This window comes from Periplaneta americana, chromosome 3, assembly GCF_040183065.1.
Source record: "Periplaneta americana isolate PAMFEO1 chromosome 3, P.americana_PAMFEO1_priV1, whole genome shotgun sequence".
Lineage (NCBI taxonomy): Eukaryota > Metazoa > Arthropoda > Insecta > Blattodea > Blattidae > Periplaneta > Periplaneta americana.
In genome coordinates, this window is record NC_091119.1 from 52,135,713 (window position 1) to 52,159,811 (window position 24,099).

The 24,099-nt window shown below is 35.0% G+C and overlaps 1 protein-coding gene across 2 annotated transcripts in view; it reads left to right on the forward strand.

Moving 5' to 3' along the window:
* Positions 1-487: 487 nt before the first annotated feature.
* The window catches only part of LOC138696026 (uncharacterized), a 33,723-nt gene continuing 10,111 nt past the window's right edge, over positions 488-24,099 (forward strand). Inside the window, exons 1-2 of one of the 2 annotated variants that reach the window (XM_069820508.1) lie at positions 488-617; positions 20,149-20,346. The gene's annotated coding sequence lies outside the window, so the exon portion shown is untranslated. Of the gene's footprint in view, positions 618-20,130; positions 20,347-24,099 lie in introns of both variants that reach the window. The other variant, XM_069820507.1, reaches the window with a different exon arrangement.

Genomic DNA, 24,099 nt, shown 5'->3' on the forward strand with positions numbered 1-24,099 from the left:
TTCAAACCTGTCTTCGTATGGTTGACTTAACAATAAACATCAGTTATTACTCGAATACATGAAGCGTTGGATTTCCACGCTGATAACCCGGTTTCGAATCCCTGTGAGTCAAACTATAATTTGTGGTTGACAAATACGGTGCTTGCTGGTAGGACTTCGCGGCTCTACCGACGTTTCATTATTGTTACATTAATCATCGCCACACTGATTTTGTCCAATAAACGTGACAAATTTGTACCGTACGTTAATCTTGAAAAGTTCCTTGTTGTTTATTGTAACTCAAATTATGGACGTGAAGTTGTGGATGAATAAGTAAAAGCCTAGATCATATATAAAACAGATTGACCAAGCTTATATTAAAATCAGACGCAACTGGAAAATAACGGACGCTATGCGTCGCTAGTGTCGAGAAATGAGCTTGCAATAACAAACACTAGATGGCAGAGTACCTGAACAGTACATAGAGTAATACGACTGTGGGACGACTTTTTTACGTCATGCCACCTCCAAATTTTTTTCTCATTGTAATGTGAGGTTATGTTACAATAAGACTTTGATGTGTCGCTAAATTGTAGTATACAGAAGCTTGTTTTACCCAAATTCATCAACACACATTGGTACATTGACATTTTGGTACATGGCTGATATAATGTTGTTTGCGTTCAATATATAATCTGTCATCATTTGATGTACGAAATCTAATTGTTTTTAATTTTCAGTATACAATACCTCCCTAGCAACAATTATCACAAAATACTAAAAAGATCAGATTTGTCTGCGTTTGTTGAATGCACATCATGATGCTCACGAAAAGGCACTAATTTATTTTGTGTGAACAAGATTACAATTTTTGAATATGAAGGAAAAGCAGGTATCCCTCTTCTGAAATTTATCCGAAAGGGGAAGAATTACAACTCCCTCCCCCCAAACTTGTTTCCTCTTTTTCTAGGCCTATATGTTTTCATTTTACAGGTGTATTATATGATGCGATATGGAAGCAGATAAATAATAACTGTACGTTTCTCGCCCACATTAAATTCAACGTGTTCATAACGTAGACCTGATATATTGCTTCATGTAGGCTACACAGCTGGCAGTGTTCTTTTTACGAATAAGCGGTCGTACTAATCATTTTCTTTTCATCTGAACTATTGCTAGAATATGCGTTTGTGTTTTTATTTGCTCTGTATGTTGTTAAATAACTACTGAACATCGTCTTTGGTTAACAAATTGTTCTAGTATTCGTTTTATATCAGTCTTACGGTATTGAATTATGTCCATAACGTGGGCGAGATATTATCAGGCTGGAAAATTCGCTCTGAATGCATTTTTTTACACAATTTTCTAATTTTCAGCAGATTTACGATACCCTGTGCGGTTTCTCTGCCAATGCAGAGTTAATTGCAATATACGGTAATTCTATTATTTTCCTGACACTTTTATATCCGTTCTCAAACGTACTGATTTAGATTCTTTACCCTACTGTAGGTATTTTGCTCTCTACAAATCATCGTTAGTCAAATTAAATAGCCTATAATAGTTGTTTGCAACGAATTAGTAGACAACCTCAATCCCTCCTGACCGCCTCCCTTACGAATTTCTTTCTCACTTTAATTAAATTTACTTTATACTGGTCCTTAAATTACTGAAACTAGTGCTGAGGTAGTTACGGTGATTTCTGAAGTGAAAATCGTTCAATTTATAAGGGTGAAATCAAAAATAACTTTTGTAGCCTTTCCTTGTCCTTAATTGGAAATTTGAGTAACTTCATATGACGACAATATTTCTTCCTTCTTCTACAGTTAACATAATGGCAGATGGGCATTTCTAAATGAAGTTTGTTACACAGAAACCTTTGAGACAATATTGACACTTGAAGTTCTTTATATAGTTCATCTATAAGAGTTAAATTAGCGCTGAGGTAGTTTCCTTCATACTCAGCTTATTCACCTTACATACATGAGTCTGTAACAGGTTAGGTTTGGTCAGTGCTGTCATGGTAATTTTTTTCTTGGCCATACACCCCACCCCTTGTTTTCTCCCTTGAAATATATTTTACTCTCCTCTCTCTATTTCTCCAATTATCATTTAATTATTTTTTTTAATACTAAAGAAGAAGTAAAGAAATTGTTTTGCTTTACAATTTAATTGTACAAGTTTGATTTAAAGAATACACCATGTAGCACCACCATAGATGCACACTTGTCTCGATGAATCTTGGAGTGTATATTTGCAGCACTTCTTGTTTTTCAACCATTATTTTATATAATTCTGGATTCCAGTGCTGAAGAGGTGGATAATTTTTGTTTATGAACATCAAACAAAATAGGCGGTAGGTAGAGTAGGAACAGGAAGAGATGATCTAAGATCTGTATAGATCTCCACGTACAAAACTTAGGCACCCATATGCCGTATGGCTCCTTACAGACAAAATTTTCATTTCCCCATACGATTAATTAAAAAAAATTGTAGGTTCCATACGATATATGGCCTCGTGTGGCCTCCATGACAGCACTGGGGTCAGTTAGTTTAGGCACTTTTACACCTTGCATGTACAATCAAATGCATCTCCACAAAAAGATTCCTTATAAATTGAACGGTTTTCACTTCAGAAATCACAGGAACCGCTTCACCCAGGTAAGTAGTTAGCAGTTAATCATTTCAAAGCTCTTGTTATATTATGAAATAGCATCACACAATGCTGCCAAAATAAATGTTCCCAGTGTTAAAATTACAGAGTGTAAATTTCGCTTAGGACAGTTTTTGCTCTGGAAAATTAAAGGAAACAAACAGTATATCAAACCAGCAGCTGAGACACAAAGCACCTGAAATTCGAAAGTGGTTAAAAATTTTTATATTTCGTTCTTTCTTATTTACCAGCAACAGAAGTACCGATATCAGATTTTTTGCAGAGCTAATATCAGAGGCCCCTCCTATTAGAGAATGTTTTGAATATTATTATATTCTGGAAAACTACATTGGCACATCAACCTCCCCTCCCCCCGCCTGAATTCTGGGCTGAAGCACGAAAATTTCGAAATGTACAAACTACAGATGCGGCAGAATATTACCACAATGGTCTTCAGCAAGAATTTTGTAAGACATATCCAAATATCTTCATGGTCATTATATGTATTAAAATAAAACATATACTACATGTGAAGTACCTACTAAAACTGAGAGAAATAGAAATGGGAAGGACAATAAAAAAAGTGGAATGGACAAACACTAAGAAACTAGAAATGGGAAGGACAATAAAAAAAGTGGAATGGACAAACACTAAGAAACTATTCATCTTGAATCAGTATGAACAATAGGACACTTTTTTTTGGTGTTAGTGGTATAGAATATGAAATTAAGTTGCATCAATAAGTTTTTCGAGTTTAGCATTACTTTAAGTATTTATTGTCCCCCTGTTGGAAAGATGGAATTACTTTGTTTGAAACTTGATGAAATTTTATTGTACCTTAACTCAATTTATTAAGGTACAATAAAATTCAAAATAATAACTGCAGGCCATTTTAAAATAAATCTGTTGGATGTAAATTATTTCTTAATTTATTAGGACCATAAAGGTATTGTTACAAGCGATAGATTGAATCATTTTTATCTTAATAATTTAATGTAGGATGATTATTTCGGGAATTATGCTCTAAATTGTGAGGATATTTTAATACTTTTTTAAAATATAAATTTTGAATATGTTTCCAGTTAGTAAAGAGTAATTCAGAGAGACAGAGGTCTCAAGCATATTTATTGACACATGCCAGAATTATTAAATATGAAAAAAAGAATTCTTGCACTAACATACTGTTTATAAAGTAACCAAATCTTAAGAAATACAGTATATGTACTGGTATTCTATATAAAGGCATAGGAGTGAATATAAATCTGTTTTAAGGAATTCCTATTTAATATTTCTGCTATAGGAACATGACAAAATAAATACAACGCAGCATGGAAGCTAATTCAACTCCTATCGAGTATTGTTGATGAGATGTGTTATGAAGGTAGACCGAATCATTCAATATAAATGTATAAATAGGACGAATAATAATAGATTAATTTCAGTGTATGTAGTATCAAAACTGAAAGCAGTAACTAGTCTATGAATGATGTCTTAACAAGTATAAATAAAATGGACTCTTGACAAGAGACACACATTTGGCTTCAGTAATAACTAGGACTTCAAGGAATTTATGGTAGCTCACCTGTCAGGCAAAACTTTGAATAGTCAGCATTGTCGAACTATAGAAGCGCGATTAAAAAGTATTTTTTTCCCCACCCATTACATATGATTGCTTTTTTCAAGTCCCGGTAATAACATTATTAAATTAATTATCCCACATATTTGGGTGGTGCCTTTCTTTGTTTCTGACATAATTTATGAGAGTTTCTCTTTTACACTTCAATAGAGAAATACAACTTTCAGTGGACAATGAACGTGTAACTCTAATGGAACTCTAAGAACCACAGCATTAATGTTTTCTTCTTTTCTTTCATGCCCTTTAGTTTTTGTTGCAGATAATATCATGCTATTGGATAATTATACATGCACCTTTCTAATAAAATTGGCATATATTTCACTGGTCTCAGAAGTAAAATTAAATGTATAATAGCTTCTCGGTGCAAAATATTTACTGAAAATTATTGTAGGATTTGACTAGAAATGTCACTTCTCAGGCAAGGTTATTCGTGGATGACTGTATAATATACAGAAAAAATTAGTGATAAATCTTATATCACCGCCTTGCAAAACTAGCTTGACGTTATTGAAAACTGGACTACAACAAATAAAATTAAAATCAATGTGAGCAAAAGTAAATCAATATGTATCCTTCTGTAAGACACAAAATTAAATTCGTCTCATATACCAATTAAATGGATCACCAGTGTCACAAGTAAACACTTAGGTACTGTATTTATTTTAGTAACAAACTGGTTGAAATAAGTGACTAATATTACAAGGATAGCCTGGAAAACACTACATTTCTTTATGCGTATTCTTAAGAAAGCTAACCGAAAGTCAAAAGAATTAATGTACAGTTTCCCTGGAAAAGGATGAGACGATTGAATATTCCTAAGTCTCAGATGTAAGACACTGCGCATGATCGGAGACCAGAGCACCGATACAAAAGATAACGAATATTGAGTTACTTAAATTCAGGCTATTTGGTTTGTTACTAGCATCATTCCGAAATTCACTTCAAAAACTGCAAAAAATATGATAATATTACGTAAATAAAAGATAAATATATACATAAATCGTGTAGTTAAATCGACAATGGACCTTCATGACTAGAGCGACACTCCGCACAGAAAGGGACGCTTTCATGTCGTTTCAATAGCTGAGACGGTAAGACTTCTGCGTGTTGTGTAGAAGAGTGCGAGTTCGATTCTTAGTCTACACAACGATTTTTTTTGTCTAAATAACGTTGAAATAGCTAAGTAACGTTGAAATAGAGATTTACAAAGTCCTGAGATTAAGTGTTAATGATCGCAAGCAATACAAAATTACAAGTTATAATATTATAAACGTTAATCTAATGAATGCATTTATATACACATATACAATGTAAATGCATATATATTAAAAACTAACAATTAAAATGAAATTAAAAAATATATGTAATAATAGACAATTTTTACAAAGGTTTAGAGTCCTTAGGCTAAGTCATTTGCTGAGTAATTATTACAATATTTTATTAATAGCTTTCCCATATGTGTAAGAAATGCACTCACACAAAACAATTTTTGTTAAAAGTATGGCTTTGGATTATTTCATTCTCACCCCTTCAGTTAATTTTAACTATTTTATCTACGTGTTTGCAATACTGTTTAATTTAATGTGCATTCAATTTTATTCATATTATGATTGAATGAAAAAGCACTGTTGCAGTTATTGACTAATTACATATATTAATACTAATTATTAAATGCATCTGTTAAGTAACCAATTGCAGTATCTTTTGCAAAATCTTGAATGTTTAAGTTGTCAATAATATTTCTATACCATATACTATAATACGTTAAAAGAATTTGCAATAGATTTGGGATCCTCTATTTTATAATCATTGTTTTTAATGAAAAAATATTTTCTTTCTTAGGATATATTCAAGTTTAAATTTAATAATATTCCGAATAGGTTTAATTGTATTATCTGAATTTTGTACTTTTCTATTCAAATGTATTCTATTTCCCTCTTTCATAATTTTTGATAAATTACACTGTACTTCTTGCAGTATTTAAGAACATGAGGATCATTACATTGCAACACATTACATATAGATTCTTCTTTTTAAAACATGAGATTTTGAAGACCCTGCGTTATCTACATGTTTTTACTTTTGAATTTTTTCACAACATTGAGTGGAGAACATCCACTGAAGTGATTATGAAATTAAGTGAAAAATTCACATTTACTCTTAATATCAGTAGTACCAGTATCATATATGTTTTTCCAAGATTCATTTTGTAGACATAAATGTGAATAATCAGTAGATACAGCATTTACGATCCTTTCTTAGTTTTTAAATTAATATTTTGAAATTGTTCAGTAACATTGGAAACACTTAGGATTTGTTTATCATCTTCAGACAAACCATTGATTATAGGTTCTGTCGAATAGGAATTCAGTCTAATTCTGTGTACAAAACATTTATCAATGGCTGTGCTACTTCAGCTTGTATGCTGTGGGAAAATGAGTCTACGACTAAGGTTTCCAGTTTCAAGGAGTGAATTTGATTTACTTTTACGGAAGAGTTCCGAGAGATAATCTATGTTTATGTCACTACAGATCACAAATTCCATATGAGATTTCTAAAGTCTTTTCTTCACAAATTCAATGTTGGCTATAAATATTAATAAGTAATCTAAGAAATATGAATGATTGTAGTTAGAAGTCTGATTTACATTATAAAAAACAAAAAGTTACATTCCTCCGCAAACTCGAACTTTCGGTGATGGTTTTGTCGTCCAACGCACAACCACGGACCTATTCGATGCTTATGTTAATAACCTACAATTTAGCTGTAGCAATGTGATGTCATAACTTGGGGTTTGTTTACTTAATGTAATTAGATTTAATTTGATTATTTTCGCAACAATTGGACTTCCTATTATTTAGTTATTTAATTTAGGGTTGATTTATTAACTCTTACTATGCAAGATGCCTGTTATTTCAATAATTCTATATCACGTTAAATAGTCATTGTCTACACTACAGTATTATCGTCATCTCTCATTTCTCATCGTAATGGCGAACCGACGTGACATGAGACAGCGAGTTATAGCTCTAGTTGAGGCTGGATATGGGGCTAGATCTGCTGGCCGCTTGGTCGGTATTCCTGGAAGTACAGCCGCGAGGTAGGTTCATCGTTACCAAAATTTAGGGGAAGTCGAAAATCGCCCTATTCCTGGGCGTTCGAGGATTTCTTCATTGGAAGAGGATGCTCTCTTATTCGAGACAGTTCGACAGGACCCCTTTCTGACTGCTAACGAAATAAGAGCAGCATCTAACTTTCCCGGCTCTTCACAGACTGTGATCAGCAGGTTGAGGAACCGCAGTATTAGGAGCCGGAGGGCTGCGCAAATGGAAATATTGGGGGAAGCACAAGCTGTCGACCATCTTGCCTTCGCTACCAATCGAGTGGATTTCGATTGGAGAAATGTAATTTTCTCCGACGAAACAACCATCTCGAGTGATTACGAAGGTTCTGTCCGTGTCTATCGTGAGGATGGTCTCCGACATGATCAGCGCTATGTGCACCGACGTGAAAGATCGGGGCGCTTTAGCATATCGTGTTGGGGGTGGATGTCTTACGATGGACCTGGCGTTATAGAACGCATCGGTGGCCGGTTTAATGCGGAAACTTACGAGCACATTCTGGAAAATATATTCCTTCCCTCCGCCCGAGAACGTTTTCCCGAAGGAACATTGCTGTTCCAGCAGGATAACCATCCCGTGCACTATGCTGCAAGCATTCAAAGATGGTTTCAAAGGAGACCCGAGATTGAAATCATTAATTGGCCTCCGAAGTCACCTGGTTTGAATGTCATCGAAAATTTATGAGCGGAATTGCAAAAGAGAAGGATAGCCACCTATGCCCACCGACACCCTCGAAATCGAGACGAATTGTGGGATCAAGTTGTTGACACCTGGGAAGATCTCGCCGGGGATCAGAACTTATTCCACAATCTCGTGACATCCATGCCGGATCGACTTAAGAGCTGTAATAGAAGCTGATGGCATGTGGACAAGATTTTAAGTTAACAGGTCTCTTTTTGTTTCTTATGATTTTTGTTTGAGGAAGAATACTCTTAACTTCCAAGTAAGATTTTTTTTTTTGACGAGGTTCAGCCCACTTGTAAGACCCAGAAATTGGGCATAAATTATTCCATATTTTTCGACAAATTAGACAGTCGAGGAATTCTGAACAAATTAATTATACCTCAATAAAAAAAAAGTTTTACCCGGGATCGAACACGAGACGTTTCGGTTATATAGTGTAACCGGCACGCTACTATGTGAGCTAACGAGGCAAGACAGTGACAGCAGCAGTCCAGAATGTAGATCCCTTAGCAGGCATTTGCCATTCGGTACAGTGAAGCAATGATATTTTGTGACTCGAGCTATGTTGTGAAATCCTGGCCTTAAATGGCAGTCTTCTTCGTGATCCTTATTCTGGTCCTTGTCCTTGTTGTGGTCCTTGTAACAATTCTTGTACTATTTGTCATGTTATGTATTGTTACGTCGATATCGAGTGAACCGCGCTGTAGAACTTCAACTTCCGACAACCAAGAATCGTCTCATTCTTTTTCAGGGTAACTGTACATAACCCATGTTCGGTCCACTGCTGTGGAGTAATGGTAGGCACATCTGACCGTGAAATGAGTGGGCCCGGGTTCAAATCCTGATTGGGGCAAGTTACCTGGTTGAGGTTTTTCCGAGGTTTTCCCCAATTGTAAGGCGAATGTCATGTAATCTATGGCGAATCCTCAACCTCATCTCGCCAAATATCATTTCACTATCATCAATTCCATCGAGGCTAAATAACCTAGTAGTTGATACAACATCGTTAAATAATCAATTTAAAAAAAGACGTCAGATAAGCAGAGGAAGTTACAAAAGCTTGTAGTGGCGAAGAATTTAAAGCGTCTGTGTTGTTAAAAAAAGGGAAGTACTACAAATGGCAGAAAAAGTGGATAGCTTATATTGATGTATTTGTTACGTGACATTACACAGGAGATATCACCACATATAGTTGTAAACAACCGTGGATATTTTAAATCTGAAAGTGTACTTTAGTGTAATTTTTTTATTGGGTTATTTTACGACGCTGTATCAACATCTAAATTATTTAGCGTCTGAATGATATGAAGGTGAAATGAGTCCGGGGTCCAGCACCGAAAGTTGGGTTGAGGGAAAACCCCGGAAAAAACCTCAACCAGGTAACTTGCCCCGACCGGGATTCGAACCTGGACCACATGGTTTTGCAGTCAGACGCGCTGACCGTTACTCCACAGGTGTGGACACTTTAGTGTAATCAAGTGTTGCTTTGTATAATAAGAACTGTAGACACAGTGTATACGGTAAATCTCTATATGCATTTGAAAAGATTAGTAATCAACTTGACAGAAATGTTCGTGTATTACAATATAATTTGTAATATTTTATTTGTTAATGGCACTGTTATTTTTATTAAAGTATGCGATTTAGCAGTTACACGTACTTCACAAATGTCTTAATTGTTTCAAAAACAATTAAATGCATTTATGACATTTGGCACAATAATATGAACATTTTCCATTTTGGTAATAAATTAAGTGGCAAGAAAATGTTCATGTATCACACCATATAATATTTAATATTTTTTACATTATTAATTATTCTTTTTCATTATGATTTTCTGTTTATATTTTGGAATGCTTACGTTAAAAAACAGTGATGTGTCTTTCATGAACTCCTAAGTATTTGATTAAGTATCCTGTGAAGATCATAGTTACTTCGAAAATGTTACGTGTGTGACTATGGAATGACCCATCAGTATTGTTAGTATTGTTACAAATTACAAAACCTGAAACTGTTAGAATGGGATCAGGAGTAGTGACAAAAAATGTAATGTTGTAGGCCTACATCAACATGACTATTTTAATCCAGTTTCTAATAGTTTTTAAGGTTTGAAGGCCTTTTGAGGTAAACAGTATTGAACATGTGAGGGAAGGGCTATTTCTTGGTAATGGATTAGGCCTGTATATTTTATAATATTATTAACTATATATTGTTAAAGTACCTAGTAAATATCGTAATATGTATATTATATAATACTGTAAACGAGACAATATCACAGGCTGCAAACTAGATTATTCTTGTTTTTGTATAATTATACGAACATGTCTGAAATAAACAAGACTACCATTGGTTAGGTTAGGATAGGATTACTTATATATTGTAATCAGGCTATATGCACAAATTTTCCAATATACTACTATCATAACTAAATAGGTAATGTTAACATTAATTTTCATAAGTTTTTGTGGTGCAAATTAAAATAATTCAAAGTAAAGTATAACAAAACTCCGACAACATTATAATTATGAACGTCAAATTCTTTTATTTTATTTATTTTTCAGTGTTTAGTCCCTTATTTCCCATTGTTCTTTGGATTTATCATTAGTGAAATATCAATTAACGGATAAATTATGTTATACACTCTGTTGATAATATAAATAATATTCACGACAAATATATAAAAACAGAAGAGATAACGAATCATAATTTAGCCCACCGATAACTTTATAACATGGTCTAAAAATTCTAGGTAGATTGGCTTTGCGCGAGACTCTGCATTGTATTCTATTCAATACAAAGGCGTACTTCATCTTATCTCTCCGCTTCGCCCACGTGACAACTATAATTAGAACTCCCTCGTTCCGAACTTGCCTAGGTCATATAGGCCAATAATATTTATCCATGGTCATCAATTGTCGACAGTACATACACTGCCATCGTGATCTAAACCAGGCCGTAATGCAGGATGTGTGACGTCACTCGATGGGTCGGGCTTTTCTATTTGAGTATACGGAGCTGAGTGAAATATATTACTTTAATGCGTGTTGGTGCTCAATTTTATTTAGTGTAATGTGTGTATAAGATACGTTCACTTCTTACTGTATAATATGTTGCAGAAATAATTACAAAACTGTGTTATTTTAATGTGAACGGAGTTTTACATGTTAACATAACCTGTTTGCATCAACATTTTAAGTTTGGAATGGAAGCTATTTTGAGATTTAATAAAGAAGAATTATTTATATTGTGATTTTAATTTAGCACATCTATCTTCCTTACTTGTAGGTAGAAAATTTACCACAGTCCCTCCTATGAAATAAGTGTAGGTATGTACGGTTGTGCGTTACTTCATCTGGTAGGTTAGATAAATAGAATTAAATATGACCCAGTATAGTAGGGAACAAATAAATAATACAATTAAATTGTTATTCAATGCAATGTGTGCATAGGTTCCGGCTAGTTCCATTTATTTGTTGCATAATGTGGCAGAAATAATTATGAAACTGTGTTATTTTTATGTGAAGAGAATTCACCATGTTAACATAACCTATTTGCGCCAACATTTTAAGTTGAGAACGAAAGCTATTTTGAGATTTAATAAAGAAGAATATATTTAGGATAAACTTCAGAACACGGTTATCTTCCTTACTTATAGGTAGAAAATTCACCACAGTCCCTCCTATGAAATGTACATACGGTTATATTACTTAACTAGGGTTAAACGAGCGCTGAGATATAATTCCGGTAACTTCTGAACTGAAAACAGTTGAATTTATTCTTTGTGGAGATGCATTTCATCCTCTAAGCAAGGCATAATAAAAGCCTGTACTAACCGAACTAATTAGTATATGCAAGGTGTATGAATACGAAGGGAACTACCTCAGCGCTAGTTTAGTCCTGGTAACATATTAAACTAATCAGACCGGAGTACCGTATGAAACGAATAAATACAATTGAAGTGTAAACAAATTGCATTTACAAGCTATACGTAGCGTTATACTTAATTATTGTGCATAATTGTGAATATAGAAATAAGGCAAGTACTGATAGAGTAAACATAACCTATAATGTCAACACATCAAAATATGCGTGCGATGCAACTGAAAATTGTTGAAACGTGCTTAAATGAATGTGCAAGAATTTCGTAATGAAGCGAGCGTGCTTTATTTCAATTAATTACAATACTAGATACTGTAAAAGTAATGAAAACTATAAGGTATAATTTTTCATAATATACTATATGTATCTCGCTTTTAGTTCAAATTGTGTATATTATCAAACGTATTATTTATAATGTAGATTATTCACACATAAGAAGGGCGCAATAATTTAAATTTAATAAAACAAATACGGTAAACTAACAAAAATGGATTAGACAAGAGTAACATCAGTAACGCTGCACTTAGGCCTAATCATAATTTAGTTTACATCCCAGTCAATGTTTCACTTTCACGTGTATATTATTACAAATATTTACTGTTTATAACACCAAAAATTCACTTAACCACATAAGGGCGCAATATTTAATCGAAATAAAGTCAGGTATTACTCATAGGAACTTTGCCTGCAACAAAGTAATTTTCACACCACAAATAATATTATACCTTACGTTGCAAGTGAATTGTGTCTCAAGTGTCTCACAGTCACTGTTTAAAATTTTACTGACGCGATTACACTGCATTTCAGAGAGATATATGTTATTTTTCATGTACTGCAACTAATTGATATGGTTGAAAGACCGCCCTTCGCGATCAGCTGTTAAGTGAGTCACGTGGTCTGCCTTACGGCCTGTATTAGATCACGACGGCAGTGGTACATACCGTTGCTTACGAGAATATCTCGTAAGCAAGAAATAATCGATATAGACCGACCAGACCGGTTCAGAGTTCGTGTCTCGTGATGGTGTTGGTCATTGTGCCATCTGTTGACGATTATTGAACTACATCAAGCCGGCCTCGACTGCAAACCCTAAAGCCTATATAAAAGAGCTATCTGTTAGTATATATATGATCTAGGGTAAAAGTGAAACAAGTCTATAGAACAGAGAAACTACTTCTCCATGTACTTTTTTAAGTTACTTATGGCAGGACGAATAGAAGGAATAGTGTACGCACTCAGCGAGTTTACACGGGCCTGCCGCAACGCGGCGCTTCTATCGCGAAACTCCTGACTTGGAGGAAGTTCACAGTTCTTGTTACTCTAAACGTAGTCCTTTTTAAAAGCAAATTTCTGCCATTTAACCCGTCTATTCGTAACTTTACGAATACCTGCATAGTCCCTTATTCATAATTAATAGTCTTCTCTCAGTTAACACTATTATGAACGTTCGTAACAGAAAATACAATGGAATCTGAAACGCTATGAAAGCGATAAGTTCAGTATTTAACAAGTTGCGAATTCAGGGACAGAAAACTTTACAAAATGTTAAATAAAACCAGAGTTTAAAGATATTTTACGTGCTTATAAATTAATTAAATTACTCACCATATGAATGATTAGTTGCCTGCTACCTTCGAGAGTTTGCGACATGACTTGGCGGATTTACGAGCTTGCAATTCTCTTCGGATTTCCTTTGTCCTGAAGAAGAATCGGCACTTTAAGTAGTGGTAAACCAATTTAGGAATAATATCCATGATGTGTTCTCTGCAACAACCTGCTCCCGAAGAACTGGATCTTAAGAGCGTCAATAGTATCAAGACAGTCGTAGAAGATATCACCCCACATTGCACTCGCTGAGCTAATCTTTTCTTTAATTTTCATTTCTGTTTGAAGAAGTACGTCGCACACACCTTGGGAGGGATGAGTTAAAAAAACTGACGTTCCTCCCGGATCCGTAGTCCTTGATTTGGGTGAGAGCTGCACAATGTTTAGACACATTACTTTTCTGTCGAAGGGACTGGACACAGAGAGTACACGCAATAAACTTAGAGGAATGATTTACGACATAACCTGCCACATGATGCACTAAACATCTGTCAATCAACACGGCAGGAGTGGTATTTACTAACTGGGGCACAGCACTTTCCCAGCCTTCACCATGCATTTCTTCACAAAGAACAATTTTTCTTTTATACAAGTTTCTACAGACTTCTTAACTGCCTTGTTACGTAATTCCGCATTTCGCGCTAATGTTCGCATTTGGTTCACAAAAGATGTGAGTAATTTATCACTTTTCGGTTTACAGTTTCCCGCAATGTTAAGGACCTGCTTTGCAGGGACATAAATACATTGTAATAAATGCATATGGAGGAAATCTATCGTCGAAGGATGGTCATCTGAACTGAGTGAACGTAAAATTCCGAAGTGACGTTCCAAGGGGTCTTGGGTGAGTTTCCCTGTTAGGACATATTTGTATCCTTTGCTCCAGAGCCATTCACTCATTTCTAAGGTACTCTGCAAGGTTACTACTAAAGACTCCATTGTTATACCAGAAGCAAATGTGTTGGTTGTAGTTCTGAGACATTGAAGAAAATCAATAAGAAATTTGTGGTTAGAAGAGTCTTTATAAAGAGCCTTAGCAGGAATGTGTGAATTTAATGCGTCGGCAATGCAGTTTAAATTCCTTGTAAATTCTTCAGTGTCCTCACTGCCCTCGAAACTCGGTGACCCTACTTCACGATAAAATTTGAGACCTTTGGCGACACTGTCACTGAAGAGTTGGAACGCAAGTCTGACATTCATTCTCTGAAAGGACGAAGGATCTAGATGAGCTGTTGTCAACTTGGGACAAACCCAAAGACCGGCACATCCAGATAAATCTTCTTCAAAAAGTTTCCTATAAAAACTGAAATTGATGTTTTTCTCCTTGTAAGCGAGTTCGACTTTATCATGGAAATAATTTCTTATGCATTTCAATATGTGCACAAAATCTGAGAATGCCCGTATCTTCCTTTTTTCGTCGGACGGATTAGGAATATAGCATTGTGCTGGAAATTTTTTTCCATTGATTTCTAAAGATTTCCAGGCCTTTTTATTTGTTTGACTGCCATCACAAGTGAAACCGACTACTCTCGCCCCAACTGCTTCTAATTGTAGTATAACTTGAATAAGAATTTTAACAAGAATATCACCTGGAGTAGCGTTTCTGCTAGCGTAAATAGCAATTGGTTGAATCCAATCTTGCATAAATGGCACAAACATAAATACTAGTGCATGATTGGCTAATTGCTTCTTTTGGACATCAGTCGTGAGATCTCCGAAATCAACAAATCCGTCCACTTTAAGGGAAGAGTTATTAAAGTGAATTTCTTCTGTGAGTTTGACCTCTTCGAATATTATCACTCTGTAACGTTTATTTTCATCTATTTCATCTTTAAAGAAATCTGAAATAGCACTCAAGGAATGTGGATTTACACCATATGGACACTTAAGTCCTCGGCAAAGTTTTCTTAAATGCTTTTGTGAGGGAAGAGGCAGCAAATCATGTCGCAAACAATGTCTTTACCCTTTTGGTGATTTTATTCTAAACAGCAAACTCTCCAAAATAAAGTCAGCACTGTATCTCATTCCACTGGGATTTTTGAGTCCACATTTCTTTATCATTGTATCTGTAATCATTTTTTGCTTCTTACTAAGGAATTTACTACCTCTATCCTCAATTTTTTTACATTTTAACTGCTTTTCTATTAAACAAATTTTGGCTTTCGCCGAGGACAGACAGATTTAAGCCCTTGTGTACTTTCGATTCAAATTTTTAAGTTGCTTCTTCAAATGTAATATTTTATCAGCATGACAGCTATCTTGAATTTGAATCTTATTATCTTCATTACTGCTAGACTGACCTTGAACGTCAATTTGATCCGCTGTTATTGTTGGATCTCCATCATAAATGTCTGCATTCTTCTTTCTTCTTTTCCCTGCGGGTTCACCATTCTTCTGTCTCGTGGGTGATTTCCGATGTTTTACCTGACTTGATAAATATTTCGGTAAATTAGGGAAAATGTGAGGCACAGCTCCTGGTTTTAATCTCCAACGCACTCGTGGTATTTCTGCCTTTTGGCCTTTAATAATGAAACAGTCTGATTTTATAATCATATCTTCGGAAAAATGGGCTCACACCACAAATACGGTTATTTACCGAAAGCTGCCTATCTTTCCGCGGAATCGCTCTGGCCCATTTCCCAAACTCATCTTTTTCTTTGGGAGGTGAAAAAAAAAATGTATTTTGTCACTATTTCTACCGTATCCCGATCTACAACCCGGAGCAAAACAGTACGGCAGTTTTGCAATTATTTTGTAAACCACCACACAATATTCTTTTGTCACTGGTTAATTCAAAGCACAACAAATTGAAGACTTCTACACAACCCCAAACAACAAAGCATACTAACAACCCCTAGCAACTTTCACCATTAAACGCGCGAGAAATTGTATTGTCGAGGTGTCTGACCTCAGACAAACGATGGAGTATAGCTATCGAAGCGCCACTAGTTCTCAGGTCCGCCACCGACAATGAGAGAACATACGAGTGCGTACACTATTCCTTCTATTCGTCCTGCTTATGGTCTTATGGATGTTTATTTTATGAATTATGGGCGATTCAATATAATTTCAATGCCTTTTATTGCCCTAGTTTTGTTGTTTTTAGAGCCTTTTTAGGCGCCTAAAATACCATTTTTAGTACCTTAACTTCCGAAGTCTAGTTATAGATTATACCCTAGATCATATATACTATATATATATATATATATATATATATATATATATATATATATATATATATATGATCTAGGATTATACCATTGTAGCTGCGCAAATCTGCCAAGCATGTAGCTCCTTTAACATGAAGCAGTAATATCCATATGTGAACTCGATTATGACCATTCGGAGCAACAACGGACATTCTTACAATTATTTTGGTACACCGTCTTTGCCGTAGAACCCATTTATTGTCGACAAATCTGTAATGCTGTGGAATGTCAGTATAGCCTGCAGATATTGGCGAGCATTTGCATCTCGTTGATAAAAGTCAAACCATGTTATTAATTGATTTGTACGTTTTGATTCTGAAGCATGGATTGCAATTTGTTCATCCCCTTCTCAAAAATTACACATTGTGGTATCCATCGTCATGGACTCCTAAGCGATTGTTTAAGAATTTTGTTAGAACGAAGACGCCAAATTCATTCATGGAAACATGTCGCATGTTAGCATAGTTTACAATTTCATCATATTGTAGTTGTTGATCATCACTGATACTTCTCACAAATGCAATTCATGAGGAATCATAGCCTTTATAGACATATTTAAATATATATATATATATATATATATATATATATATATATATATATATATATATATATATATATATATATATATATTTCACTGAACGTACACTGGAGCAAATTTCGACATTTATATGAGCATTGTACTTTAACAGTAAAAATGAATTATAAGGAACAACATCACGGTTGTCAATTTGGTAGACTCCTTTCTGTGCTTGCATTCCATTGTTTCGTCACACACACACACACGCACGGACACACACACGTCAATATCATATAGTTTTCGAAATTTGGATTGTAGTAATCTTCTATTTGTGATATGCCATTCCCATCTAACCTAACCTCTTGTACTCCCACGTAGTCTATTCTATATCTAGCTAGTTCTTTTGCTACTAATGTTATCCCACCTGTTCGATAAAGACTAGTTACATTCCACGTACCGAATCTCATACCGGTAACCTTATTCCTTTGCTGTGGTGGTGCCAGAGAATCAGTCCCATTCCGAAGCTTATTGTATGAATTTTTAACACGCTGTTTTTTTTACGGTGATGGGTTGTTAGCCTTCGCCCAACCCCCAAGCTGGAGGACCACACCTTATCGGCTGTCCACGACTGCTTATTCAATATATTCGCAGCTACCCTCCATATCTGGAGGCTGTCTCCTCTATTCACAACCTGAAGACACGCCATACATTCGGAAATTAAAAATAAATGTTATAATGCAGACACATGATCTGAAGATATTAATTCGTCAATTTAAGCACAGAAACTTAATCATAAACAAAAGCAAATAATTAAATGAGAGTTAATACTAGCTTATCGGTTCTCAATATGCCTTTTAAAAGCAAATAAGATCTTTTGAATTCAATATTTTCTAATGTTAATAGAAAAAAAAAAGATTGCACGCAAGTCTGGGGGGGGGCAGTGTCTCCCCATTGCCCGCCCCCATAACTCCGTCTATACAAGTGCACTTAGTGCAAGGTCATCAAAATAGCTGAAGATAGGAGTCTGGAGAGCTCCACGAACATTGTTCTAGCTTTGTAAACATGTTGTTAGGGCACTTGCACTATATCCTGTACTTCAAAGCACAGCCATATTTGACTGAATATCATACAAGTGGTAAGTGGTATCATATCATACCACTTGCTGCACTTTCTGTTTCTAACTTCACAACACCCTAAGGTTATCCGACTTCTGTGGCTGGCATAGCAGCAGTGTTGCCATTACTTTTTATTCACCCGTCGTAATTAGAATGTAAAATCTCTCCAGTTTGACTTTCTCAAACTCCAGAAAGATTTTGAATTATACAGAGTCCGCCAAAAAATGTATACACTCTTTAGGGAATGAAAAGTATTTATTACGTGTTTGTTTTACATTTAAATACTGATCACACATGTAGTACTGTCTTCAGTTAAGCACAGGTTACTTTAGATGTTGAGCGAAAGACCATACTACAACATACTCGTAATTCAAATCAACTGACAATATCAATACCCCTATACAGTCTGACAAAGAGCGTATACATTTTTTTTGGCAGACTCTGTATATTGTATACCTACTGTTATTTTGTAATTTTATTAGGGAATAACTATACTATGACCAGATCCAGGATCTTTCATAACTTTTCTTGGTGGTTTGTTGATGTATGTTTGATGATATCAGTAGAAAGTTAAGATTAGTACGTGATCTGGAGTATAAGATGCTTGATGGTTTAAGGTCGTAGAATTGATGAGGTCTGTGAGAACTGCGCCAGGTTGGTTTATTAACAACCCCATTGCTTTGAGAGTGCATTCAAGTCTCCCATGATTATTATTTTTGGCTGCACTTTAATTACTCGTAGATCAAGATTTGGTACATTATTGGTTGTGGGTTGTAATCACTATAAATTTTGAAATGTTGTTCATTTTTCCATGTATATACTTTAATTAATTCTAGGCTTTCAGAAATATTTTTTTTTTTTCTTTTAAGGTTTTGGAACATTGCCTTCAAAGTATTTTTGTAGCGGGTGCAAGATGAAACCTTCGAGTTTTTTTAGTAGGTTATTTTACGACGCCTTATCAACATCTCAGGTTATTTAGCGTCTGAATGAGATGAAGGTGATAATGCCGGTGAAATGAATCCAGGATCCAGCACCTAAAGTTACCCAGCATTTCCTCATATTGGGTTGAGGGAAAACCCCGGAAAAAACCTCAACCAGGTAACTTGCCCTGACCGGGAATAGGACCCGGGCCGCCTGGTTTCACGGCCAGACGCACTAACCGTTATTCCACAGGTGTGGACCCTTTGATGTTGATATGGTTGAGGTGTTTGTATATTGTATAAGGTTTGCTTCTTAAATTACGAATATGTCGATGTCATTGTTGTGTATGGCTTTGTTCGGCTCTATTCTCTTTGCTGGGGTGAGTACACCTACATTCCATTTTAATATTCGTAACTTGTCTGTTTCCTCTGAAGTAGTCCCCACCCAGAGATCTGAATAATAGTCTGTTTAACCTCTGGGATTTTTTTACTTAGGGATGATGCTTCATTTGGAGTGACTTTTTTGGCAATATAAACCATTTCGATACAGATACTATATTTTTACATTTTGACAGTTATGTTATATGCACTCAATTCCTAATATGAATAGAGAGCAGCACTTGTCTTTGGTCATTGGTTCCATTTGATCTAGCTAGGAAGTCAACATATTTTTTCACAGTTTTTGGCTCTTTTTTTGTAACGACAATTTTAATGAGCGATGATAATAGCTAATTAATGGTTTTAAATTATAGTAACGAAAGGTACTTGTCAGCAAAATGGATTCTAAAAATGTATTTGTATGATATTTGGTCAGTTTTGAAAGTTTTTACAGCAAGGAACAGTCAAGATGTTGAGTCGAGCTGGCCTTGACTGGATTATTGTGATGCATACCAGCTTAATTCAGCGTCGTGTGCACCAACCACACCTGGTATAGAGTTACAACAACAGGAGCAGTTCTGGAATTCAAGACTAATCCTAGTAGATGAACGATACAAAAATGATTTACAACAGCTACAATCACAGTTGAAAGGTAGGACATGTTTACCTGACCACCACCACCACCACCACCACCACCACCACCACTACTGTAGTCACCATTGTTACCACTGTCCATTACGACCATATTAACACCATTTGTGCTGCTTTCACTTTTTATTACTGCTATCATTACTACTACTGTCATCACTATCAGTTGCTGCTGTTGCTGTCACCACCACTATCGCAACTGCTACCCCTGCTATCATCACGAGTGTCCCAATAGAAGTGCTGCTGCTTTCATCCCTCCCAATATCACCACCCACTGCTGCTAATGCTATCACCACTAACACTACTACTATTTATAATGCATTTTATTCAAGGCTATAGCTGTTATTCCAATGTACTGCTTTATGTAACTTTTCTATAAAACCATTGTCCATTTTTCTCATTTCTATTTGTTCAGGAAGCCATGATTATTAATTACCAGGGAACGGATTTATATGGACTAAAAATATATGAAATATGTAAATATATATGTAGTTATTTTTACCAAAATATGGAATTAAATATGGATTTTTACCAAAATATGGAATTAAATATGGACTTAAAATTATAAAAAAATGACTATGTACGTTAAATATTGGTACATTTTAATCAAACTAAACAAAAAATATAATGGACGTACCTTATCTTCCAATGTAGTTTCAACAAAACACAATTTTTATTGTCTGTTACCATAACAATAGGTTACAAACATTTCTTTCAAGTGCTGAAAAGTGAATCTTCTTCTATTGTCTCTGAGGATAGATTTATACTGACTAAAAGAGCGTTCGACGTCACAAGAAGTAACTGGTACATAATTCAATTTCACAATGTCTGCTGGGGATAAGTCCAAGTTAATCTTCACTGTTGATTCACCACTCATCACAGCAACAACCTTTTGTAGTTCTTCATATCCAGGGTTTTTTGAAAGTACAGTGTCCACCTTAGCTCTTACTGCATCTGCAACTTTACCTCTACCACGATTCAGTTGTTCCACAGTACTATTTATAATTTCAAAACTTTCAGATAGTGAAAGGTGCCTATTTTGGAGACTTTTGAGCGTTTTTATGATGCATGAAAATGTATGCTGAATGTGAGCTAAGTCATTCTTCACACTTATGTCACAGGTAACTGTTTTCGCAGTATCAATTGAGACTGCATCTTCAGAGTCCAATGCAAGGAGAACATTGTTAATAGAGTCTATATGTTCGGCATAATATTCAACTGCTTCTAGCCATGTACCCCATCAAGTTAAAATTGGCTTTGGTGGCAATGGAATTTCAGGGTACATTTCTTTCAACACGTTAACTCTACTGGGAGCTTTGAGAAATACTTTTTTCACTGATGAAATCAACAAATCTACTTTAGGGAAATTGTCTCTGACCACTTCTGCCACACGATGAAATGCATGCGCCACACAAGTAAAATGAGTCAATTTAGGATATACAACAGATAATGCTTGTCCAGCTTTGACCATATAAGGGGCAGCATCGCTAATAAAGAATAACACATTATCGTACATAATACCCTTTGGCCACAGGATACCCATAGCTTCGTTGAACAGTTTAACTATAGTTTTGTTATTGCACTTTTCTAGAACATCACAATGTAAAAGAATTCGTTCAGAATATTGTTCACTTAACAAACCGATAACTACATTACCAACAAGTCTACCTTCTTTGTCGGGAGTCTCATCAATGGAAACCCAAATTGAACTATCTTTAATTTCATCTCTTATCTTCTGTATTGTCTCATCGTAGATGGATGGAGCATACGTCTTCCTAAGTGTTGACTCATCCGGGATTGTATGTTGAGTATATTTTTCAAGGAATTCCCTGAAGACCTTATTCTTTAGTTTGTAGAGAGGAATATCAGCAGAGATGAGAGAACGGCACAGGTCGATGTTAAACTCAGATCTTACATTCGATGTTGTTGGTTGTGTTAAAAACAATTGTCTCTGCTTGGAATTTAGTTGTTTGTTGGCCTGATGTTTACTAGTTGTAATGTGTTGTTGCACCAGGAACTTTTGTGTAGATGATACTGCACACTGACACAAATTACAAAATAATATTTTATTGTCAGTTGATAAACCATCTTCTTTAAATTCTGAAATGTAACTTGTTAGTTTTGATTTTAAATTGACTGAATGACGTACTTTTGGCATATTTACCGTCTTTATAGTATGATTTACAAAACTGAACCTATGTGTACTCTGACTGGCATTTAACTGTTGAGCTGCACAACTGAAGTCTGTTAAAAATTTTAAATTAAATTAATACAGTTTTGTAACTTACTTTCCCATTGTTGATAGGACTGCTAATTTTCAAATAACTCTGATGTTAAAGGGATTACTGAACATGTGTTTAAATCTCTATTGTTGAAATGTATTTTTAAAAGTTAATGGAATTTTGTTTTGTTTTATTGTTAAACCTAATATAATATGGACTGTTTTATATGAAATATGGAAAATATATGGAAATTAACGAAAATATGTACTAAACTCTAAAATATGGAAAAATATGGAAAATAAAAGTAGGATTTTTCAACCCTACACATTGTGAAACATAAAGATAATGCAAAATATAAATTATATTAGCTTTATAAGTAAATATGTATTTACATATAAATCCTTTCCCTGTTAATTACAGAATACACTTGTAAACTGAGTCTTTAACCCTTAAGCAGTCGCACCTAACTTTGTAATGAGTTGCGCGGGGTGTTGCTGACACCCCAAATATAATGGATTCTTATGGGCTATTTCTTTAGTGAACAATTAAAACATACATACATACATACATACATACATACATACATACATACATACATACATATATACATACATATTTTGCCCAAATGCAAGTCCTTCACTGCAAACCCAGCATTATTCAATATTTCCTATGTTTTGCCTTCCTCTTAGTCTCCGCATATGATCCATATATCTATGTCGTCTATTATCTGATATCTTCTCCTGTCCTGAACTCTTCTCCTATTCACTATTCCTTCCAGTGCATCCTTCAGTAGACAATTTCTCCTCAGCCAGTGTCCTAACCATTTCCTTTTTCTCTTTCTGATCAGTTTCAGCATCATTCTTTCTTCACTCACTCTTTCCAACCAGCTTCGTTTCTTATTCTGTCTGTTCATTCCACGCGCTCCATTCTTCTCCATATCCACATTTCAAATGCTTCTATTCGCTATTCTTCACTTCGTCGTAATGTCCATATTTCTGCACCATACAATGCCACACTCCACACAAAGCACTTCACTACTCTCTTCCTTAGTTAACAATTAAAATATAGCTCTTTATTTATTCACACAACTATATGAAATACTTTAATACCTATCACAATGTTATAATTAATGTACAGTATTGGTAATATTTCAGTATGGTTCACATGTAATATTCGAACATCTATTTACTCCTAATTATAATTTACTTTTTATCTTCCTTTTCAGACCACTTTCTTTATTTTTCTGTGCGCACATTCACTACTTAACATCCATTGTTGTTATTTGTTACAGAAGCGTGGTCAGTTTAGTCGCTGTTACTATTTACCCCACACCACTTAAACTGTTCTCTCGAGTATGCGAATTCTGATATCAAACATGTTTACGGTTATTGTCTTACCAATTCTAAGAAAGGTACTGAAAGTTCAGAAGTACAGGCTTACTCAATATGTAGTTAATAGCTCCGTATATGTGACTGGGATGTTCACAACACCTCGCGCAACTGCTTAAGGGTTAATATCATGTGTCTCTCAGGATA